Source organism: Eublepharis macularius, chromosome 1 (assembly GCF_028583425.1).
Source record: "Eublepharis macularius isolate TG4126 chromosome 1, MPM_Emac_v1.0, whole genome shotgun sequence".
Taxonomy (NCBI): domain Eukaryota; kingdom Metazoa; phylum Chordata; class Lepidosauria; order Squamata; family Eublepharidae; genus Eublepharis; species Eublepharis macularius.
The window spans coordinates 5321262-5346813 of NC_072790.1; positions in this window are offsets into that span (position 1 = coordinate 5321262).

Below are 25552 nucleotides of genomic sequence, written 5' to 3' on the forward strand. Positions count from 1 at the left end.
GGCCCCTGACTGGAATGACGGGCCCTGGTTGTGCCAGAAGGGCTCGGGGACTGGAATGACAGGCCCCTGACTGGAATGACGGCCCCTGGGTGGGCCAGAAGGGCTCTGGGACTGGAATGACAGGCTCTATGCTGGAATGACAGACCCTGGGTGTGCCAGAAGGGCTCTGGGACTGGAACAACAGGCCCCTGACTGTAATGAAGGGCCCTGGGTGTGACAGAAGGGCTCTGGGACTGGAATGACAGGCTCTATGCTGGAATGACAGACCCTGGGTGTGCCAGAAGGGCTCTGGGACTGGAACAACAGGCCCCTGACTGGAATGACGGCCCGTGGGTGCGATAAATTATGTCTTGGTTCCTTGCTAATGCTATTTCTTTAAACTTGAAAATATTTGCCGTATGGTACTCGTATCAGGACAAGCTTTACTGTATAAACTCAACATTACCTCCACTGACCTATCAAAATCTGCACAAAAAAGTTAACTCATTCAGCCCCTACTCCTCATAAAGGAACTATTTCCAGTAAGAAACAACTGAGCAATAAAATGGAAAGCATTCCAGAGTCAAGAAATTGTTTTTTCCCCCATTTCCTTGCAAGCCGTATAAGTGGGGAAGGGGGGAAACAATCCAAACTTTAAAAAAAAACCAATTTAATATGTCACTAGCAGTTTGTGCTACCCAGCAGTGTTGAGGTTCGGGGGGGGGGTTCTCTTGCTCCCAATAAAGACAGGCTCTTGATTTTGCACTTTTGTTCAACAGGCCCAAATGAGTTCACTTTCCACAGGGTCTCTCAGAGGCTGTACATATATCATGTTTTTTGATTTCGCATTTGGTATGAAAATTGCTTTCTTATTAATTTGAGTTCAATAGTTTTTGTTATCAACATTATATTGCCTTTTCAATGGGTGGTGGGTAGGGGGTGAAGTTTTGTTATTTTATACTAGAAACAGAGCCCGTTGTGCAAATAAATACAATGGGCTCTAGAAAGCTGGGGCTGCGGAGGGCTGGTGGGAAGTTGTGGTTAGAAAGGGCTGGCAGGTGGGGGGCATGGTGGGTCTGGGGAGAGGTGAGAAGCAGGAGGGGTCTGGGGAGGGATGGCAGGTACGGAGGCAATGGAGGTTTGGGGAGGGCTGAGAGGCAGGAGGGGTGTGGAGAGGAAAGGCAGGTAGGGAGGCAATGGGTGTTTGGGAAGGGGACAGAGGCAGGTGGGGTGTGGAAAGGAAATGCATGGAGGGAGGCAATGGGTGTTTGGGAAGGGGTCAGAGGCAGGTGGGGGTGGGGAGAGTAATGGCAGTTAGGGAGGCAATGAGGTTTTGGGGAGGGCTGAGAGCCAGGTGGGGTGTGGAGGGGAAAGGCAGGTAGGTAGGCAATGGGGTTTTGGGGAGGGCTGAGAGCCAGGTGAGGTGTGGAGGGGAAAGGCAGGTAGGGAGGCAATGGGGTTTTCGGGAGGGGTCAGAGGCAGGTGGGGTGTGGAAAGGAAAGGCAGGGAGGGAGGCAATGGGGGTTTGGATCGGAGAGCGGAGTGCCGTGGCTCCAGAGGCTTTGCAGGGCGGTGGCACTCCACTCACGCCGCCTTTCCCCGGGCCCAAGGAGAGTGGAAAACTGCTGCCCTGCGAGGCCCCAGGAACCGTGTGCACTGCTCCCCTCGAACCCGGGTCGAGACACCACAAGAGGAGCACCGCAGCCATGCAAGGCCCCGGATCTTTGCAGAGTGGCGTGTCCGGCTCCGGCAGGGCTGACATGGCAGCGGGTGCTTTGCCCTCGTCCTGTCCCTGCCGAAAGCAGCGCGGCGCGGTTCTGGCAGGGGTCAGAGGGCAGCAGGCTTCTCTCCTGCCACGGCTCCCCTGAGGCTTTCTGACACGCCGCCCTTGCTGCCCTTCCTGCGCCACCGCGGGAAGGGCTGAGAGGGGCACCACTGTGGTGCAAGGGCTGAGCGGAGTGCTGCTGCCGTGCAAAGCCCCGGATCTTTGCAGAGTGGCACACCTGGCTCCGGCAGGGCTGACGCGGCAGCGAGCACTTCACCCTCGCCCTGTCACCCCGTCCCTTCCAAAAGCGGTGCGGCTTGGCTCCAGCATGGATCAGAGGGTGGCGGGCTTCTCTCCCACCGTTGCTCCCCCAGGGCTTGCCGATGCGCCGCCCTTCCCATGCCGCTGCCACCGCCCTCCGAACGGGCTGCAAAACCTGCGGCATCGCGGCACCCTCCAGAAGCGGCCTGCCTGGTGCACTTACTGGTGCATCGGAAACCTGCTAAGGGAATTATAAAGTAGGACTAGCAACAAAGCCCGTTGTGGGGGGAAAAAACCAACAGGCTCTGGAAAGGGCAGGGCAGGCGGGGCAGGCATTTCCTCTTCCGCCCTGTGCTGCACCCCCTTCGCAGTCGCGCAGTGCCCGCTTGGAGTTCAACAAGGGGAGAATCTGCGCATGGATTTGGAGCGACGCGCATTCTCGGCCTGGGGCAGCGCAGGCAGCAAGAGCTTCGAAGTGGGCGGGACAGGGTAACAGCCGGAACGAAACGGAACAGGCCGGAACGGGCACAAAAGAAATGCCAGTGCCACAAAAAAGAGGGGGATGTGTTAGAGACACTCCAGAGCAATATTTTAGAAATGAAAACTCTGCACTGGCACCCTTTAATTAACCCATTCCATGCCAAAAAGCTCCCAGAACAGCACAAAACAGCCCAGAACGGGCACTAAAGAAATGCCAGTGCCACAAAAAACAGTGGGATGTGTTAGAGACACTCCAGAACAATATTTTAGAAATGAAAACTCCAGACTGTCCCGCTTTTATTAACCCGTTCCATGCCAAAAAGCTCCCGGAACAGCACAAAACAGCCCGGAACGGGCACTAACGAAATGCCAGTGCCACAAAAAAGAGGGGGATGTGTTAGAGACACTCCAGAGCAATATTTTAGAAATGAAAACTCTGGACTGGCACCCTTTAATTAACCCATCCCATGCCAAAAAGCTCCCAGAACAGCACAAAACAGCCCGGAACGGGCACTAAAGAAATGCCAGTGCCACAAAAAACAGTGGGATGTATTAGAGACACTCCAGAACAATATTTTAGAAATGAAAACTCTGGACTGGCACCCTTTAATTAACCCATCCCATGCCAAAAAGCTCCCAGAACAGCACAAAACAGCTCGGAACGGGCACTAAAGAAATGCCAGTGTCACAAAAAACAGTGGGATGTGTTAGAGACACTCTAGAGCAATATTTTAGAAATGAAAACTTTGGACTGGCACCCTTCAATTAACCCTTTCCATGACAAAAAGCTCCCGGAACAGCACAAAACAGCCCGGAACGGGCACTAAAGAAATGCCAGTGCCACAAAAAAGAGGGGGATGTGTTAGAGACACTCCAGAGCAATATTTTAGAAATGAAAACTCTGGACTGCCCCGCTTTTATTAACCCGTTCCATGCCAAAAAGCTCCCGGAACAGCACAAAACAGCCCGGAACGGGCACTAAAGAAAGGCCAGTGCCACAAAAAAGAGGGGGATGTGTTAGAGACACTCCAGAACAATATTTTAGAAATGAAAACTCTGGACTGGCACCCTTTAATTAACCCATCCCATGCCAAAAAGCTCCCGGAACAGCACAAAACAGCCCGGAACGGGCACTAAAGAAACGCCAGTGCTATAAAAAACAGTGGGATGTGTTAGAGCCATTCCAGAACAGTATTTTAGAAATGAAAACTCTGGACTGGCACCCTTCAATTAACCCGTTCCATGCTAAAAAGCCCCAAACGGCACTAAACAGCCTGGAACGGGCACTAAAGATAGACCAGTGCCACAAAAAAGAGGGGGATGTGTTAGAGACACTCCAGAGCAATATTTTAGAAATGAAAACTCTGGACTGGCACCCTTTAATTAACCCATTCCATGCCAAAAAGCTCCCGGAACAGCACAAAACAGCCCGGAACGGGCACTAAAGAAACGCCAGTGCCACAAAAAACAGTGGCATGTGTTAGAGACACTCCAGAACATCATCTTCAAGGCCTGTCCATTATCTTCAAGGCCTCCTGGAGGAATGGGGATGTGCCACAAGATTGGAGAAGAGCGAATGTTATCCCAATCTTTAAGAAAGTGAGGAAGGATGACCCGGGAAACTACAGGCCAGTCAGTCTGACTTCTGTTGCTGGAAAGATATTAGAACAGATTTTAAAGGGATCAATCTGTAAGCATCTGAAGGACCGCTCAGTGATCCGGGGAAGTCAGCATGGTTTTGTTCCTAACAGATCCTGCCAGACCAACCTGGTTTCCTTCTTTGATCGAGTGACCAGCTTGCTGGACTTGCTGGATCGGGGGAACTCTGTTGATGTGATTTATCTGGATTTCAGTAAAGCTTTTGATAAGGTCCCCCATGACATTCTGATGGGCAAACTGGAAGACTGTGGAGTAGACTATAGGACAGTTCGGTGGATAGGGAACTGGTTGGAGGACCGCACTCAAAGAGTGGTGGTCAACGGCGTTTCATCAGATTGGAGGGAGGTGTCGAGTGGGGTGCCGCAGGGCTCGGTTTTGGGCCCTGTACTTTTCAATATTTTTATCAATGATCTGGATGAAGGAGTGGAAGGGCTGCTCATTAAATTTGCTGATGACACCAAAGTGGGAGGGGTAGCAAACACCCAAGAAGATAGAATTAAAATTCAACAAGACCTGAATACTCTGGAGAAGTGGGCAGCTGTGAATAGGATGCAATTCAACAAAGACAAGTGCACAGTATTACATCTGGGCCACAAAAATGAAAAGCACAAATACTGGATGGGGGATACACTTCTGGGCAGTAGTATATGTGAAAGGGATCTTGGGGTAAGAGTGGACTGTAAACTGAATATGAGCAGTCAGTGTGATGCGGTGGCAAAAAAGGCTAATTCAATCCTGGGTTGTATCAAAGGGGCCATAGCATCGAAATCGCAGGAGGTCATAGCCCCTCTCTATACTGCCTTGGTCAGGCTGCACCTGGAGTACTGTGTGCAGTTCTGGAGGACTCACTTCAAAAAGGATGTGGACAAAATCGAGAGGGTGCAGAGGAGAGCGATGAGGATGATCAGAGGTCCGGAGACTGAGCCCTAAGAGGAAAGGCTGAGGGCCTTGGGAATGTTTAGTTTGGAGAAAAGGAGGTTGAGGGGGGACATGACTGCTCTCTTTAAATATTTGAAAGGCTGTCATTTGGAGGAGGGCAGGGAGCTGTTCCAGTTGGCAGCAGAGGGTAGGACGCGAAGCAATGGGCTAAAACTACAAAGGTACTGACTGGATATTAGGAAAAACTTTTTCACGGTCAGAGTAGTTCAAAAGTGGAATCAGCTGCCTAGGGAGGTGGTGAGCTCCCCCTCACTGGCAGTTTTCAAGAAGAGGCTGGATGAATACTTGTCAGAGATGCTTTAGGCTGATCCTGCACTGGGCAGGGGGTTGGACTAGATGGTCTGTATGGCCCTTCCAACTCTATGATTCTATGAGAAATGAAAACTCTGGACTGCCCCGCTTTTATTAACCCGTTCCATGCCAAAAAGCTCCCGGAACAGCACAAAACAGCCCGGAACGGGCACTAAAGAAACGCCAGTGCCACAAAAAAACAGTGGGATGTGTTAGAGACACTCCAGAGCAATATTTTAGAAATGAAAACTCTGGACTGCCCCGCTTTTATTAACCCGTTCCATGCCAAAAAGCTCCCGGAACAGCACAAAACAGCCCGGAACGGGCACTAAAGAAACGCCAGTGCCACAAAAAAGAGGGGGATGTGTTAGAGACACTCCAGAACAATATTTTAGAAATGAAAACTCTGGACTGGCACCCTTTAATTAACCCATCCCATGCCAAAAAGCTCCCAGAACAGCACAAAACAGCTCGGAACGGGCACTAAAGAAATGCCAGTGTCACAAAAAACAGTGGGATGTGTTAGAGACACTCTAGAGCAATATTTTAGAAATGAAAACTCTGGACTGGCACCCTTCAATTAACCCTTTCCATGCCAAAAAGCTCCCGGAACAGCACAAAACAGCCCGGAACGGGCACTAAAGAAACGCCAGTGCTATAAAAAACAGTGGGATGTGTTAGAGACACTCCAGAGCAATATTTTAGAAATGAAAACTCTGGACTGGCACCCTTCAATTAACCCTTTCCATGCCAAAAAGCTCCCGGAACAGCACAAAACAGCCCGGAACGGGCACTAAAGAAACGCCAGTGCCACAAAAAACAGTGGCATGTGTTAGAGACACTCCAGAACATCATCTTCAAGGCCTGTCCATTATCTTCAAGGCCTCCTGGAGGAATGGGGATGTGCCACAAGATTGGAGAAGAGCGAATGTTATCCCAATCTTTAAGGGAGGAAGGATGACCCGGGAAACTACAGGCCAGTCAGTCTGACTTCTGTTGCTGGAAAGATATTAGAACAGATTTTAAAGGGATCAATCTGTAAGCATCTGAAGGACCGCTCAGTGATCCGGGGAAGTCAGCATGGTTTTGTTCCTAACAGATCCTGCCAGACCAACCTGGTTTCCTTCTTTGATCGAGTGACCAGCTTGCTGGATCGGGGGAACTCTGTTGATGTGATTTATCTGGATTTCAGTAAAGCTTTTGATAAGGTCCCCCATGACATTCTGATGGGCAAACTGGAAGACTGTGGAGTAGACTATAGGACAGTTCGGTGGATAGGGAACTGGTTGGAGGACCGCACTCAAAGAGTGGTGGTCAACGGCGTTTCATCAGATTGGAGGGAGGTGTCGAGTGGGGTGCCGCAGGGCTCGGTTTTGGGCCCTGTACTTTTCAATATTTTTATCAATGATCTGGATGAAGGAGTGGAAGGGCTGCTCATTAAATTTGCTGATGACACCAAAGTGGGAGGGGTAGCAAACACCCAAGAAGATAGAATTAAAATTCAACAAGACCTGAATACTCTGGAGAAGTGGGCAGCTGTGAATAGGATGCAATTCAACAAAGACAAGTGCACAGTATTACATCTGGGCCACAAAAATGAAAAGCACAAATACTGGATGGGGGATACACTTCTGGGCAGTAGTATATGTGAAAGGGATCTTGGGGTAAGAGTGGACTGTAAACTGAATATGAGCAGTCAGTGTGATGCGGTGGCAAAAAAGGCTAATTCAATCCTGGGTTGTATCAAAGGGGCCATAGCATCGAAATCGCAGGAGGTCATAGCCCCTCTCTATACTGCCTTGGTCAGGCTGCACCTGGAGTACTGTGTGCAGTTCTGGAGGACTCACTTCAAAAAGGATGTGGACAAAATCGAGAGGGTGCAGAGGAGAGCGATGAGGATGATCAGAGGTCCGGAGACTGAGCCCTAAGAGGAAAGGCTGAGGGCCTTGGGAATGTTTAGTTTGGAGAAAAGGAGGTTGAGGGGGGACATGACTGCTCTCTTTAAATATTTGAAAGGCTGTCATTTGGAGGAGGGCAGGGAGCTGTTCCAGTTGGCAGCAGAGGGTAGGACGCGAAGCAATGGGCTAAAACTACAAAGGTACTGACTGGATATTAGGAAAAACTTTTTCACGGTCAGAGTAGTTCAAAAGTGGAATCAGCTGCCTAGGGAGGTGGTGAGCTCCCCCTCACTGGCAGTTTTCAAGAAGAGGCTGGATGAATACTTGTCAGAGATGCTTTAGGCTGATCCTGCACTGGGCAGGGGGTTGGACTAGATGGTCTGTATGGCCCCTTCCAACTCTATGATTCTATGATTCTATGAGAAATGAAAACTCTGGACTGCCCCGCTTTTATTAACCCGTTCCATGCCAAAAAGCTCCCGGAACAGCACAAAACAGCCCGGAACGGGCACTAAAGAAACGCCAGTGCCACAAAAAAACAGTGGGATGTGTTAGAGACACTCCAGAACAATATTTTAGAAATGAAAACTCTGGACTGCCCCGCTTTTATTAACCCGTTACATGCCAAAAAGCTCCCGGAACAGCACAAAACAGCCCGGAACGGGCACTAAAGAAACACCAGTGCCACAAAAAAACAGTGGGATGTGTTAGAGACACTCCAGAACAATATTTTAGAAATGAAAACTCTCGACTGGCACCCTTCAATTAACCCTTTTTATGCCAATATGCTCACGGAACAACACAAAACAGACTGCAGTTTTCTGCAGACTCGGGACTGAAAGCACACCCAGACCATGTTTTTCGCTTCCCTCCACCCCAACAATTATCTGTTGGTAGCCTGGGACTTAGCCTCAGGTGAAGAGGAGTTACCTGGCTGGATGCTCCAAGTAACAATCAAAAAATATGTCCTATTTTTTCAGTTATTTATTTATTTGAAAAAAAAATTAAGAGATGTCCGATTAATATATATAATAAACCAAAAAAAGGAATCCACTTTAAGGATTGCTTCCCATAGACCAATTCAGTTAGAGGGTCAAAATGAAGGTGAGTGCAAAAATGATGCGAAGGGTGTGTGTGTTTGTACAGTGAACAGTGGATTAATGTGAACAAAATCAGTGATGCAAACATTCGTGACAGCTTGGTTGGAAAGCTGCATGAAGTATTGGTATCTGAAGAGGGTTTTGACTAAAGCGTCAGCAGGTGCTTGGAGAGACGGTTCAAGCATACAGGAGGGAACAGCAGAGCTGATTTGAAGAGAAGGAGACTGGGTAAGGTTGCAACCTCCAGATAGAGCCTGGAATTCTCCTGGAATTACAGCTGATCTCCAGATAAGAGAGATCAACTCCCCTGGAATAGCTGCTTTGGAGGGAGGACTCTATGACATTATATGCCACCGAGGTTCCTTTCCTTCCTAAACCACACCATCCTCTGATATTACCCCTAAATCTGCTGGCACAAGCAGGAGTCAGCAACTGTAAGACTGGGGAGGCTGAGGATGGTGAAGCAGCAAATATCATACTCTTGAATGTAACAGATAAAGGGCTTCTAAGCAAGATCAGGTTTGCCATTATGGCCTCTAGGAGACTTCTTACTTAATGTTTAAAAGTTATGTTTAATATTTATGCCTAATATGATTACATGCTCTGGGTGAGGCACTAATATGTGTAGAAGAGTAGTATATAAGCACGGTTATTATTATTATTTATATTTCCATGACACCATCCCTTGACATGTGAAATTAAGTATTTTGATGAATATGAAAGTGATACCAAATATAAATGCATTGCATAATGTGTGAGTGTACATGTACAAACTTTAAAAATTGTATTGGATAATACCGCAAAGCATGATTACTGAGAAAGCTGCTTTCACTGTTTTCAGCGTGGAGAGCTGCTTGTAGATCAAAACAACCTGACAAGCAATTAAAATTAACAATACAGTTACTAAGCTGCTAAGCTGCTAAGATCAATTAATGGCTCTTAGGCTTTATCTATTGATCTAGTGACATCTTCAAAACCCACTGGTAACAGACTATACATACTTCTCTTCTATCCACAATATATACACAAGGATTAATTACATATTCTTATCTTCTAAATTACATATTTAAATGACATTCTTATCTCCTAAATTAATTAGTCAAACTCTTACATCAAGGATGGGTGACAAGTTGTGGACAGGCTACGCTTGGACAGAATGTACACTGAGAATAAATGACATCAAATTGGAAACTAAATAAATCACTTTTATTTAACAAATAAATTTCTTCTGAAGTCTCTTTAGAAATTAAACAATAGAAACAAACTATGTGGCATTCCTCAAATCCACGTGTAGGATGCTATGGAAGTGGTACTTAGAGGGAAATTAATCTCCGTTGCCTCCTGTCATGAAGAGCAAAAAGAAAACATTAGAAATGAAATGATATCTAGAATAAGAAAACTAGAAGATGAACACAAAAAAGGCCACCCAATCTATAAACTTGCTTGCATGAAAATTAGAGGAAAAAACCTCCTCACATTCTATACAAGCTATTAAAGGCACCCAGGAAACGCTCAAACTAATTCTGTAAAATTAGCCAATGTATTTGCTGAATACTACCAAACCATTTGTACATCTGACAATCCTGACACTAATCATATTTTAAATTATTTATCATCACAGGAAATTTGGAAAAAAACCTCACAAGAACATAAACAATATCTGGACCAACCAGTCACAACAGAAGATGTTACAGTCACTATCAAATCCTTGAATAAAATAACAAAGCTTCAGAGAGGGATGGATTCCCTGCCAAATTTTTACAAAAAAATACATTCACCTACTTTCAACTCCACTAACTGCCACATGCAACTCTGTTATGTTAGGAGGTAGCATCCCTCTATCTTGGTCAGAGGCTGAAATAGTAGTTACTCCAAAAAAGGACAACCATATTACAAATACTAAATCTTCTCAACCAATACCCTTCCTGAATCAAGACCAAAAGATCTTTACAAGCATATTTGCCAAAACATTGTCTAAATTTAAATAACCAACTACATTCACCTTGACCAGACAATACACGTAACACTTTAACTATAATTAATTTCTGTGAAGCATACAAAGCCCCTGCATTACTTCTGGCCTTTGATATAGAGAAGGCGTTTGATTAAGTGGAAATACCATATCTAAAACTTTTACTTCAAAAAATGGGTTTTGACGATCAATTCTAAAATGCCCTTAATGCTCTTTATCTTTCTCCAAAAGCTACAGTTAGGACTAACAATGTACATTCAATAGATATACATATAGCAAGGGGAACTAGACAAGGCTGTCCCCTTTCCCCATTTCTGTTTGCCATAACTATAGACAGGGCCGGTGCTACCATTAGACCAACTAGGCAGCCGCCTTGGGCACAGACCTCAAGAGGGGCATAGTTTTATACAGATTACTTTCTTGAAAAAAATGCAACTGAGAAAACCTATTGAGCACCCCCTAAATGGTCCTGTCCACAGACATCAAGGAGCTCAAAAGCTCACTGTAACTTTTTTATTTATTTATTTATTTGATGTATACCCTGCCCTCCCCACAGATGGGCTAAGGGTGGCTAACAACATTAAAAAATACATTAAAATCACAGAAACATAAAATCAATATATTGTCGAAGGCTTTCACGGCCGGAGAACGATGGTTGTTGTGGGTTTTCCGGGCTGTATTGCCGTGGTCTTGGTATTGTAGTTCCTGATGTTTCGCCAGCAGCTGTGGCTGGCATCTTCAGAGGTGTAGCACCAAAAGACAGAGATCTCTCAGTGAGACGTCAGGAACTACAATACCAAGACCACAGCAATACAGCCCGGAAAACCCACAACAACCATAAAATCAATAATTTTTTATAAAAAATAATTAAAATGGTCCAGGAGCAGGCTATTTAAACAAATATTGGGAGTCCGTATACAGGCATGGCAGATGGCTGAGGGCAGCTCCGGAAGAAATGGTGGTCTTAGACGGAAGAAGAAGGACACTCGCTGGCACTCAGCCAAAGGCCCAGCAGAACATCTCCGTTTTACCAGCCCTGCAAAACTGTAACAGGTCCCACAGGGCCCAGATCTCCAGCGGGAGAGCATTCCACCAGGCCAGGGCCAGGGCAGAAAAAGCCCTCGCCCTGGTTGAGGCCAGATGGATGTCCTTTGGGCCAGGGACCACCAGGAGTTGCTTGTCTGCAGAGCGCAACACCCTGCAGGGGACGTAATGGAAGAGGCGGTCCCACAGGTATGGAGGTCCCAGTCCATGAAGGGCTTTAAATACCAAGGTTAACACCTTGAACCAGATCTGGAACTCCACTGGAAGCCAGTGCAGCTGGCACAGCACATGATGAATGTGTGCTTGGATGGGCGTTCCGGTAAGGATGCGTGCCGCTGCATTCTGGATAAGCTGTAACTTCTGGGTCAGACCCAAGGGCAGTCCAGGAGAGAGTGAGTTGCAGTAGTCTAGCCTGGAGGTGACCGTTGCATGGATTACTGTGGCCAGGTCCTGTGGTGAAAGATAGGGCGCCAGTTGCCTGCCCCGTCGAAGATGAAAAAAGGCAGACCTGGCAACAGTCATGACCTGGGCCTCCATTGAAAGTGTAGCATCCAAGGTCACACCCAGACTCCTCACCAACAGGGAAGGTTTCAATTGTACCCGATCAACAGCTGGGAGCCGGTTCCCAGCTCGATTGCCCCATGATCCAGACACAGAACCTCTGTCTTCAGGGGATTCAATTTCAGGCGACTCTGATGTAACCATACCGTCACAGCCTTAAGACCCTTGACCAAGGAATCCAAAGTAAGATCGGACTGGCCATCTGTAATGATTCGAAGTAAATGTGTGCACGTATCTTTAAATGCTTGGTGAGATAGGTGAAGAGTGGGGGGTGAAGGAGATGGATGAGTGAGTGATATGTGTCAGGCTATGGCATTCCATACTTGATAGTCTGTTTCACTCCCTTCTGCAAGAAGACGAGGTCTTTTGATTTCAAAAGGTTTATTGTGAAAGACAGCATTCAAGCCCAGACGTGCATATTCCAGGATTAGAGATCCTGGCCGAGCAAATCGTTGCTAGGAATGAATCATAGAGCAAAGGTTGTTACATTTCACACTCCTGGAGCCCAGCCTCCCCCCCCCCCCCAAGTTCATACAGCAAAACTTCTCAGTGGTGCGCTGAGCTGGCCAAGGTCGAAACAGCAGATAAGACAGGATCCTTTCCCATGGAATCGGCTCCTTGCTGGTGTTGCCTGGAGGGAAAGAAGTCTAAACACTACACGATTAAATATGGCGTTACTTAGGTTAAAACAGTTTCTGACAATATGATTGGTTGAGGACTGAGAGGGTTGGTGGAGTGAATGCAGTTTGAGACGGAGAGTAGAGAGAAAATTTTTAGTCAGAAGAAAGCAGGCTAGCTGTGTGCTGCCTGAATATGTTGAAGTGTTTATGAGAGAAATATAACCTGTGTGGAACCTGAACTGAGCATGTTTGTGAAAGGACACTCAGTCAGGGAAAGAGAGGAGAAAAAAGAGGGGAACGGTCCAAAACAGCAAAAAAAAGAGACGTCGAAAAACGAGTCAACAGACCGTATAGAACAGCTTCAATTGTATTTGTGATAGAGGCACAAACAGCCTTGGGCAAAGAAAACAAAGGGGGAGCGCCCGGATGTTCACGGCTGCTCTCAACAGCAATTAAGCGAGGACGAAACAACGAAGGGAGAGTACTCAAATTTCTCAGCTACTCCCAAATAAAGCGCCCCGACTTGGCGGCTGCTTTCAACAGGAATTAGGTAAGGAGAACAGAAAGCAAGGGGAGAGCACTGGGGTTTCTCGGCTACTCCCGACGGGAAAATGGTAACGGGCTTGCCAGGCTATACTTTATCCCGTTTCGCACAAAATTAAGCTTCTTCAGCAGCCAAAATCATAAATTCCTGAAAACACACAAAAAACACAATGCTTTACATAGTGAGCCTCAATTAAACAGTAAGAATATAACAACATCTTGAAATTATTTTGTGTACATATTTACCATGACAGCATGTGATTCTACATAACAAGTAAAAGTTGCTGGCCTGCAGACAGGAAACAAACGTTTCTTCTCCGTTTCAAAACAGCTGTAGTTTCTCCCATCCATCTGCAAGCCCTAGTACGCGGGTGTCACCTGAATGGAACGCCCAGCATACCCAATAGAGACAGCCCCCGCAAATTAAAGGGCACATAGCACCAGTGCACAAAACTTAATGAAGAAGTTGGGCAGGAACCAAAAATCAACAAAGCCAGTGAAAGGTCCCATCATGCCAAAAATGGAGAAAAATCTATCTCCTGATTGAGACCACTGGTTGCCACAGTCCTAAGATTAAAAATCCATTTGGCTTCCAAACGAAGGAGAGTTTTACGATCTACATTGCTCCTGGGGTTCTTTGGGAGATAGTGGCATTTGGAGATCAGTTGTAATTTGTGGGGATCTCCAGGAGGGTGACAACCACAGAGTCATCAAGCCAGGCAGCCTTAGCATGGACCTGCCTGCTGCCAGAACTGCCACTGTCTCCCAAAGAACCCCAGGAGCAGCGAAGGCTGAGGGTAAGGGCAGAGTCATGGGCCAAGCACAGGAGCGCATGCCTGGCAGCCCACAGCCTTCCCCCTGCTGAGGAAATGTCAGGAGAGCCAGTACAGGATCTGATCTACTCCTCCTGAGTAGCAGAGATGAGCCAGCTTGGAGAAAGAAGCTTAATGAACCCAGCCTCACCTGTAGGGGAAACTCCCTTTATAAGGCCGCCGCTAGCATGGGATTAGCTAGTCACAATTGTGGCATTCTGGACCTGGCTGTTGGTGAGCTCTTCGGCTCTGGCTGCCTGAGCCTTGGTGGGTCACAGTCTTTGATTTGGGAATCTGTTACTTGACCACGGAGTCTGACCTGAGAATCTTTGTTGTTGGCCCTGTTGTCGTCAGAACTTGCCTCCAACCTGGTGAGCATGATATTTTTAATCCTTCTGTTTCTATTTGTTGGTCTTCGTTATACTCTTAGATTATGTTGCTGCTGTTTCTTTGGGTTTGTCATGAAAATATGGTTTAGAGCAAATTATACTAAGTGATACGTGTGTATTCTAATGAACTTTGTTTTAGAATTTCATTAGGCTGTCTTGTTTTGGGGCATAAATTGAGCCAAATGTGTAAGTTTGGTTTTCTATAGTGCCTTTAATAAATATGAATCTGCCTTTCGGATCTCTTAGTGTATTTTTACATTGGAAGGGTAAATACTTTTACTTTACCCTTTCAACATAAATTTTAAATTTCCGGCATGGGAGAGATGGAGCTCTTTCAATGTGCTATCATTCTCTGCAACACCGACCCCACACCCTCCGCTTTTCTCCATTTCTCAGCTTCTTCTGGTGGTAGCTAGGATAATTCATCCCATGAAGTCGGTTCAGGTATTTCTGCTGTTCTTAGTGCAGAGGTAGTCAAGTCAAGTTTATTATTACAGTCTGCGACCAGTACATATAAAACCATTTGCAAATCAGTTTAAAAGCCGTTGAGACTGGAAACTGGGGAAGAACGATGAATAAATATAAGAGTAAAAAAATAAGATCATCATCAATTAGTTGTTTAAGCTGCCTTATGTGATTTACGTTGCTTGTAGACCTGGGCACAGAATCTTGCTACTTGACATGGTGTCTGGTGATTCTGATCAGACAAAAGATAATCAAGTTTGATTTTATTTGAACTTCCAGGGAATCTTTCTACTAATAGACTAATGGTTTCCGCTCTAATTTTACTATGACTTGGGCAGTTGAAGAAGATGTGCTTCATTGAGTCAGTTTCTCTTAGGGGATAGGAGCAAAGCCTAAGAGAGTAATGGACAGCTTTAAACTTTCCTTCCAGAACGGCAGAGGGTAGAGTTGAACTTCTAGCTAAAGCAAATGCCCTTCTGAAGTTACTGGATTCAAGAAAGTAAAAATAGGCTGCAGGAGCGGCAATATATTTAGTAGTATCTGAAGAAATAAAACCTGGTGCTCTAAGAAAATGTTTGTCTTTCAATGTCTGTCACTCTCTGCTTAATGAGTGATTTTGCTCGGTCTAACCCCATGACTAGCAAACTTTGAGGGGAAAGACCCAATTTTCCCAGGGATTTCAGAGTCGTCTTTTGCCAATTAGATTGAAATTTGTCTTGGAATATCAGAGGGAGCAGACGTTGCGGGTTTAGACACCCTGACAGCCATTTGAAAATTGAAAGGATGGTGATTCTGGCCTCTACCCTTAACATTCCTGTTTCCAGTCTAACCCATGAGTTAGGCATGCATTTGGGCACTTGTAATAGAGCTCTAAGGAATTTGGAGTGCACTCTCTCAAGTTGAGAGAAAGAGGAGGATGGCAGCCCCAAGAATGATCCGTATACTAATTGGGCCAATGGCTTGGCTTTAAACAATCTGAGCGCAGCCGGTACATACTGCCCCCCTTGTGATCGATAGAATTTCAGTATACCGTGTGCTGTTTTTTCTCCCACATCAGCAATGAAGCTGCTATGTGTTGTTTTGGTACCTGAGGCTTGCAAAACTACACCCAAATATTTGAAGCTGGTAAGTTGTTCTAACTGACGCCCCTGAAGCTCCCATCGTCTGGTCTTTGGATTTTTACCAAAAGCCAGGATCTTAGTTTTTTGGTAATTAGTTAGAAGGTGTTCAGTATCACAGAATTGGGAGAATTTTTTTAGGGCTCGTTTCAGCACTATGGGGGTCCTAGAAAGTAATACAGCATCATCTGCATAGAGCAGTACGTGAATGTGCCTATTTGCTAATTTGGGAGGATGCAATCCAGGGGCATTCAAAAGGTTTACCAAATTGTTGATGTAGAAGATAAACAGAAAGGGGGCTAGAAGGCACACCTGCCTGTAAGTTTGAATGGGGTCAGTCAAATGCCCAATTCGGCTGCACCTTACTCAAGGCAGTTTGCTTGTGCATAGCCCCCAAAAGGGACATCAGTTGCCTATCAATAGAGGAGGCCTGCAGTTTCCTCCAAAGTCTATTTCTAGAGACTGTGTCAAAAGCTGCTTTTAAATCAACAAATGCCCGGTAAAGTGATGCTTGGTTTTCTGTAGCGTATTTCTCTACAAGGTGTTGCATTACTAGGCAGTGATCTATTGTTGACCTGCCAGCTCTAAACCCAGCTTGCTCATCAGCAATTATTGCCTCCTGTTCTAGCCAGTCTAAAGATTTCTTCAGCAGATGTTTTGTAGACAACTTGCTTACAATGCTTAGTAAGCTGATTGGTCTATAACTGGATGGATCCTCCTTCTTTCCCTTCTTATGGAAGGGGACTACTATAGCCATTCCCCAATCATTGGAAATGTAGCTGGTTTCATCAATATAAGTAAATGGGGAGGCTAGGAAAGTTTCCCACCAGTCCTTATTTGTTTTTAGTAATTCTGGAGATATTCCATCAAGCCCAGGGGCTTTTGCATTCTTTAACTGGCTAATATAAGCTTTTACCTCTTCGGCATGAACTGGGGGGCATTTGGCCAGATTTTCTATTGTTAGGGCAGGAGGGGGTTGAATAGGATCATCATACATTTTTTGGAAAAAAGAAGTCCATTTATCTGGGGGGGATAGAGGAAGCCAAGGGGGAGACGGCTGTGGAGGCGCGGTTTGACACTAGTTTCCAGAACACCACTGAGTTTTTGCTCGTAGCTGCTTCAATTATATTGGCCCACAGTTTTCTGGTATGTTCTTTCTTACAGCGGGCAACCAGTGATTTATATTTCTTTTTAAAAAATGAAAGAGAACAATATGCATCTTGTCTGGTCTTTTCATCAGCTCTCAGTGCTAACTTATAGGCATAGATTAAAGCATTTTTAGCACAAATACAGCTCTGATCAAACCCAGGTTTAGATGACAAATTGGTCTTGACCAGTTTTCCCTCTCGAGCACCTACCAAAAGTGGCCTTAAGGATTGGATGAGGTCATCATAACTCTTTAAAGGATTTTCAGATTTTGAGGAAACCTTAAAAGCTTGGCTATACAGTTGTAGGTTCTAGTGCAGAGGTATTTTTCCCTGCACTTGTTCCTCTGCAGCAAGTATGCTCTGCGCGTTGCTACAGCAGAATTTCCCTACTTTCCTCCCTTTTATTGCAGCCATGAAGCTGACTTTCTGCCCATTTCTTTCCAGACACAGCAGAATAGTTGTGAAGATTTTAGTGTTTTCCACTCTGCCTCTTCTCTTGGTGTTGCTGGGATACAGTTTGCTCTATGAAGTGGGTTTTTTCTTAGCTCTGGAGGCAGTTTCCCACCTTTTCCCTTTTGTTTTCCTTCTCACTTCTTGCTTGGCTTCCTCAAGTTGCTGAAAAGTTTCTTTTTGTAGCATTGGTGTAGCAGGGTTCAGTGTTCCCAAGAATTGAGACTAGACAGAATCTTCAGGAAGGAATGATGTTTATTGCCGGCAGAGCTCAGCGTGACTAGTGCCACAAAGAACTGAGCTCCCGATTCATTCACAGTTCCTCATTTTATACATACAGCATATAGACACATCACATGGTGTTGGTGTCAGGTAAACTAAGCTCATTTTAGCTAGAATGTATCTGTTTTCCCATCTAACCGCGAGGCACTTCAACTGTCATTTTAGATGAACATGTCTACATTGCTTCCGCTTTTACTTTGAATGCAGGCTATTTTAGATAAGCATGTCTACATATGATGGTTGTTGGGGGTTTTCCGGGCTGTATTGCCGTGGTCTTGGCATTGTAGTTCCTGACGCTTCGCCAGCAGCTGTGGCTGGCATCTTCAGAGGTGTAGCACCAAAAGACAGAGATCTCTCAGTGTCACAGTGTGGAAAAGATGTAGGTCATTTGTATCTACTCAGGAGGGGTGGGGTTGAGCTGAGTCATTCTGTAAGAGTTTCCCAGGGTGTGGAATGCTAATGGCGGGAGGCTTCACTGTATCCTGAGGAGGTTCTTTTGCATATGGATTGGTGCTTGATGTGCTAATCTTCTCTGCAGGGCTATTGTCGGGTGTGGAGTGTTTTGTTGGCCTGGTGTTTTTCAGAACTGGAGCCCATGCTCTGTTCATTCTTAAGGTTTCTTCTTTCCTGTTGAAGTTTTGCTTATGCTTGTGAATTTCAATGGCTTCCCTGTGCAGTCTGACAAAGTAGTTGGAAGTGTTGTCCAGTATTTTGGTGTCCTGGAATAAGATACTGTGCCCTGTTTGAGTTAGGCTATGTTCAGCCACTGCTGATTTTTCAGGCTGTCCAAGTCTGCAGTGTCTTTCATGTTCTTTTATTCTTGTCTGGATGCTACGCTTTGTGGTCCCGATGTAAACTTGTCCACAGCTGCAGGGTATACGGTATACTCCTGCAGAGGTGAGGGGGTCTCTGCTGTCTTTTGCTGATCGTAGCATCTGTTGTATTTTTCGGGTGGGTCTGAATACTGCTTGAAGGTTATGCTTTTTCATAAGCTTTCCCATCTGATCAGTAATTCCTTTGATATATGGCAAAAACACTTTTCCTGTGGGAGACTGTTTTTCTTTGGTTGTTTGATTCATCCTGGGTTTGATTGCTCTTCGGATTTCATTTCTGGAGTAGCCATTTGCCTGAAGTGCGTGGTTTAGATGATTAATTTCCTCATTGAGAAAGCGCGGCTCACATATCCGTCTTGCACGATCCACTAATGTTTTCATAATGCCTCTTTTCTGTCGGGGGTGGTGATTGGAGTTTTTGTGTAAGTACCGATCAGTGTGAGTTGGTTTCCTGTAGACCTTGTGACCTAACTGAAAGTTTGCTTTGCGGATGACCAAGGTATCCAGGAATGAGAGTTTTCCCTCACTTTCTTTCTCCATTGTGAATTGTATGTTCAGGTGGATGTTGTTGAGATGATTCAAAAACTCCATCAATTCTTCCTCCCCATGGCTCCAAATGATGAATGTATCATATGTCATATGTATCATATGTCTACATAGCTTCCTCTTTCACTTTGAATGCAGGCTACTGTAAAATGTGAGAACAAAGTTTATTTTTCATTATAATCATTCAGTATTAATGGCACTCAGCATTTGCAATCTATTAGTAATTAAACAATTGGTATTTCCTTCAGCTACATTTCCCCCCTTTCAGCCTCTGATTAGCGCAGCAAAGAGGCTGACCCAAAACTTTGTCTGTACAATTTATGCCTTTAGCCCTACATACTCCCCCTCCTTCTTTTCATCCTCTGATGGGAACCTCAGAGCCCGCATCTTAATTGAATAATCCCGTTCAGGAGATACAGAGGTAACAGAATATAGCTGAGTCAAGGGGTGGGGCTCCCCTGGGTGGAGGCGCCACCGGTGTGGCCATCATTGTCATGCCTGAAACTGTAGATTGTATGAGGCGAATAACACAGGGAATACAACAAGGGAGGAATATAATACCGGCTAGAGCACACCCCATCAGAAACAAAGCTTTCTTCCACCAACCTCCTCCTAAGAAGGAGTCCCACCAGATTTCTACGTCTGCACAGGGACATGGGCTAGCTTGCGTATATTGGAAGCTATGTTTGTAACTGCTTGCCCACTGTCATCAATTGATAAACAACAATCCGAGAGATTAAACTTTCTACATACTCCTCCTTCCTCGGCTAGCAGGTAGTCTAGAGCCAATCTATTTTGGTAGATAGGTGCTCTCATTAGGGTCTGCTGCCGGGCCAAGAGTTCAAGAGCCGCAGCTGTTTGATTAGCAATAATCTCAAGGACAGCCTGAAGACGGATTAGGCGGTTCAGTATGTAAATGGGGTGTGGCAGCCCCAAGACCCATCCTGTGCCCAGGTGGCTGGGCCATAATACTCTATTATACGCTGGGGGGGCCTGAACTGTATGGTTTCACTGGGTTAATATTTCAGGGGTCACTTCCATTGCCACCCAGGGCCATTGCTCACTCATAAGGGGTCCCCCACACACCCAACAATCTGAGACATTTAAAGAGGCGGCTATTTGTTCAGCAAGAGTCAAAAAGAGATTTCTACCAGGGGTGGGGATTGGAACATCTGAGGCAACCTCCTGATACAAGGAGGAGTATACCACAATCGGGGCCTTAGTTGTGGCCTCAGTTTCTGGTGGCTGAGTTGCTCTGGGGGCGTAGGCCACACGATCCTTCCCCCACGCAGCTGGGATGCATAACCATGGTATGGTTGGGCAACCTTGCACCGTACCAGACCAGGACCACCCTATATTTTGGACCATTGCATACATTTTCCCTTCATGATAACAAACTTTTGCAAGATGTCTGTGATAACACTTTGTACTAACAGGGGTGGTTACGGCATGAAAAGTTCGGATATACCGTTTCAAGCCAAAACAATGGTTACACCTCCATCCTCTCTGTGGGAGCGTCATCTGTGTTGGAAGGAGTATAAGGAGGAGGAGAAGACAGCCTACAATTGGGGCACGTCGTAATAGCATAGTGTTGGCACTTACAGACTGGACAAGTCTCTATTTATGGTCGTCTGCCCAAAATACACCTGAGTAGGCAGCTGAAAAGAAGGGTTAGCCAGACCCCAAACACACACCCCGATATAATAATGAAGGCAGAGTATGACATGAAGCTCTTCTTAAAACTTAACTTTAAATTGCAGCCTGAGTCTAGCACATTTTCCCTGGACCAGGCTTTTTAGCAAAGCACTTATAATATAGTCAAGCAAAGCTTAATCTAGATATAATATCAGAGCGGTGGGTGAGTAGCACCACTCCCTGGAGTGGGAGAGTAGGAGGAGTATATAAGAAACACTGGGGGCAGGGTACGTTACTACAATGTTGTTGACCACAGTCAGGACAAACTACCTCTTGGATGCCTGTCCCGATCTTATAAAAACAACAGATAAGGAGAACAAAACACAGGAAAAATGCACAGCCAGTAAAGGTATAGGAGAAAACGCGAAAAAACATCAACTGTTACTGTAGTCCACCGATGATCGAAGCTTCAGCTGTGGGTAGACTAGCCAGCCCAGGAGTGGCTAGACCAGAGCGTCTTCAGCCTTGAACCTGAACAGCCTCCTGGAGTGCTTAGGTACCAGGCCCTGGAACTGTTGCCTGTGAATCTTAGCCTTTTCCGGTAGGCTGAGATCCAGAGGGTAGCTTCTTCAGTCAGAAACGGAGGGGATCGTCTGGACAGATCTCTGAAACTCAAGGCGTGGCAGCAGGTTTAATATTAGTCCAATGAACCCAAACTGCAATGCCTTTTACCTTCACAGCAGTAGGAGTTGCTAACAGGACAGTGTATGGGCCCTTCTATTTAGGTCCTAGCAGAATTACTTGCCAGTCCTTTACCCAAATCTCAGCTCCTGGCTGAAACTTATGGACTAGATTAAACACTGGCAAAAGCTATTGTTCTCCTACATACTTTTGAATTTTCTGCAAAGTCTTGCCCAGGCCCACAACTTGTTCCCTGAGTCTCAGATCTCCCAACTGACAAGGGTTTCCTGTAACACCTTGTAAAATAGGAGGTGGCCTACCAAACATTAACTCAAATGGGGACATTTTCACTTAAAATAACTGCTGGCAGACCCCACCGTCCTACAATTTCCTTTAAGAGACACCAAACTACCTCTCTGGCCTTTTCAGTTTTACAAGGAAACGCTTCTACTCACCCAGAATATGAGTTAACAAACACTAACAAGTATCGGAATACTTGGTACCGTGGCAATTCAGTAAAATCTACAACTAGTGACTGAAATGGCAGAGACCCCGGGGGTTGGAACCCTGGAGGTGGACCTGGTCCTTGTCGGGGGTTGTTTCTGGCACACACGACACAGCTTCTGGAAACAGCTGCACACAGTCCATGTAGTTTAGCAATGTACAAGTCCTTGTTTAGTAACTCTGCTAGTGCTGACTTTCCATAATGAGTGGCTTCATGGGCAGCTTTTACTACTGCATGAGCAATTGATTCTGGCCCAAAGAGTCTTCTATCTGGAAACTGAAGCCAGCCATCACGTCTCTGGGTATTCTGAGGACTAGCCTAGTCCTCCTCCTCATGGGAATACTTTGGAGTCCAATCAGACATCTGGACTTGGAAAAGGACATTGAAAATGGGATGGCTGCAAAAATTCTTCTCTGGCCACTGCAATGCATGACAGTTACTTTTTAAAGCCTTGGAGCAATTGCAAAATCTCAGGTCCATTTTTAATTCGTTTTCATGAAGCAGTGATGAGACCTTTCTCTTTGTATAAAACTCCATGAGCATGCAGAGTAAGAAATGAGCATGCAGAGTAAGAAATGCATATTTAGAATCTGTCCAAATGTTAACCTTTTAATCCTTCTGCTAATTGAAGAGCTCTGGTTAAAGCAGTAAGTTCAGCTTTCTGAGCAGAGGTATTGGGTGGCAAGGGTTTAGCTTCTATATTCTTTGTCCAAGTTACTACTGCATACCTTGCGTTTCTAACCCCATTTTCGACAAAGCTGCTGCCGTCAGTAAAATAATGTCTGGGTTTGGCATGGGGACATCAGTCAGGTCCTTTCGGCTAGAGTAAACTTCATCAATGGTTCGGAGACAATCAAGGGTTGGGCTCTCCTCATCTACTGGCAGTAAGGATGCTGAGTTGAGAGCACTAATTACAGTTAGCTTCACTTGTGGGTTTTCAGCAATCCCTGATACGTGGTCATGCATACATTTGTGAACGAATCTCTTCCCTGTAGTCCATCAGGGCGAGCACAGAATGTGGGACTTTAACACAGACCTTCTGTCCCAAAGTCAGCTTCTGCGAATCTTTGACTAGCTCTGCTGTGGCTGCTACAGCACGGAGACAGGCTGGCCAGCCTTTTGCTACAGCATCCAACTGCTTAGACAGGTATGCTACTGGCCTCTCCCAGTTTCCCAGATGCTGGGTTAATACTCCAGCTGCTGTGCCATTCCTCTTATGCACAGACGAGCAAAAAGGCTTCATAAGGTCTGGCAGACCCAGGGCAGGGGCTTCCAGCAACTGTCCTTTAAGAGTCTGGAATGCTTGCTTCTTGCTCTTTTCCCCACAGAAAAAGGATCCCGTTCTCCCCCCTTTGTAACTTCATAAAGGGGCTTTGCTGTTTTTGCAAAGTTGGGAATCCAAATTTGGCAATACCCTGCAGACCCCAGAAATTCTCGCACTCGCCTCCTGGAGGAGGGCTCTGGAATGGAGCAGACTGCTTCCTTACATTCATGGCCCAGGGACCTGATTCCTTCTGATATATCAAATCCCAAATATTTTACTTGGGGCTGACAGAGCTGTGCTTTCTTCTGTGACACTTTGTAGCCAGCTTTGTATAGCACCTTTAGCAACTTCTGGGTAGCCTCATAACAAATCCCCTTACAGTGATTGTTTTATCTGTCACGGGGACTACTGGCTGAGTTACTACTGAACATTCAGCTCTAGTGTCCACTAAGAAAGAAATATTTTGGCTCCTCATGCAAATTTCAACCATGGGCTCCTGGGGGCCAAGATTGAAGGTGCTCAGTCTGGCTTATGCCTCCCATTCTTCGTCCCATTCAGAGTCTATTTGCCATCCATATTTGTCCTCTCTCAATGCTGCTTCCATGGCTGGTCCTCATCTTTTATACGTTCCATCTCGGACTTCCCCTCGGCTCTGGGGGTCCCATCTTTTCCTTCTTCTATCATCTCGTCCTCTTCCACATCCCCTGATACTCTGTAGCCTCTCTTTGCACTCATCTTTCTAATGCCCTCTTTTAAAACACCACGCACATGTTTCAAAATCTAGGGGCTGCCTGCCTCCTCTCTCTCAGGGTGCCCCCCATACGTCCCCTTCCAGGGGGTACTGTCCCTGTTGGGGCTGCTGGGCCAGTGCTACAGCCAGCAATTCTGCCTTCTTTTTCATTTTTCTATCGGTCTCTCTTTGTGCTTCCTGTTCACGATTAGAAAAAACTTTATGGGCAATTTCAAGCAGCTGCTCTGTATTCATTCCCAGGAACCCTTCTTGCTTCTGTATTTTCCTTCTAATGTCCCCTGCTGCTTGAGTGACAAAAGTGTTCAAAACCATTCTCCTATTTTCTTCTGCTTCTGGGTCATAGGGAGTGTATTGACGGTAGGTCTGGTAGACCCTTTCTAGGAAAGCACCAGGAGGCTCATTTGGTCCTTGTTGACACTCTTGTATTTTTCTCATATCGGTTGCCCTTTTTCCTGCAGCCTTTATCCCTTGCATCAGGGCCTGCTGGTACCTGGTTAGTTTAGCCATGCCTCCCTCTTCATTGGCATCCCAGTTTGGATCTGCCATAGGAAATGCCTCTTTCACCTTTTGTTTCTGCATCCTCCCCTTCTTTCACTAGCTTTGCTAGGTATTTCCTAGCTCCTTGTATAATACGTTTGCGTTCCTCTGTATTGAAGAACGTGATTAGGAGCTGGTTACAGTCCTGCCAACTTGGTTTATGGCTATTAATTATGGACTGAAACAAAGCAGTCACTGGTTCTGGCTGATCTGAGAATGGAGGTGTGTGAGTCTTCCAATTGTACAGATCAGTAGTTGGAAAGGGTATATATATTAAATGCGAGGTCCCTGAGCGAGGGTCCACTGTCTCTCTTAAGGGACAGGCTTTAGTTTTCTTCAAGGGATAGACATTGCTCTCTTCCCCTTCTTTTTCTAGCTCTGGGATATCTTTATACTCATCTTCTGCCTCTACATTTTCTTTCCGTGTCTAAGATCTGGTTTTGGCAGGGATAGCATTGGAGGGGTTTCTTGGTCCACCCCCAGCTCCCCTTACTTGCTCTTCTACAGGCCCTTCCACTCTCTCTCCTCCTCTAGGCAGTGAGGGAGCATATGGTGGTGCGGGCACCTCTTCTTCTTGGGTTTGTTGAACAGGCTTAGACTTCGGCTGGAGCCTAGCTTCTAGAGGGGCAGTGGGGCAGGCAGTATCTCGCTTTACTGGCACCACCGGGTAGATGCCTCCCTTTGGTGGTCGCCTTCTTGACTATGGATTCATCCTCCTTCCTTTCCCTAGGGCCATAAGCTGCACCTCCTTCTTCCTAGCCCGGTACCCCGGCCAGTTCTTAACCCAGGGAGGGGGATTCAAACAAGTATCAAACCATGACTGTGCATATATAATCTGATCATCATGTTACTTAAGAGTAAAGTGATAAACATTTAGGGCAGTTGTTTCGTCAAAAGTCCCTTCCTTTGGCCAGCCTAAATCAAATGTAGGCCAGAAAATTTCCAACAGCTGAGGGGTTGGATTCTCCCCTGACTGAACCCATCCTCCATACACCTCCTGGAAATGTTTCAACATCAATTTCAA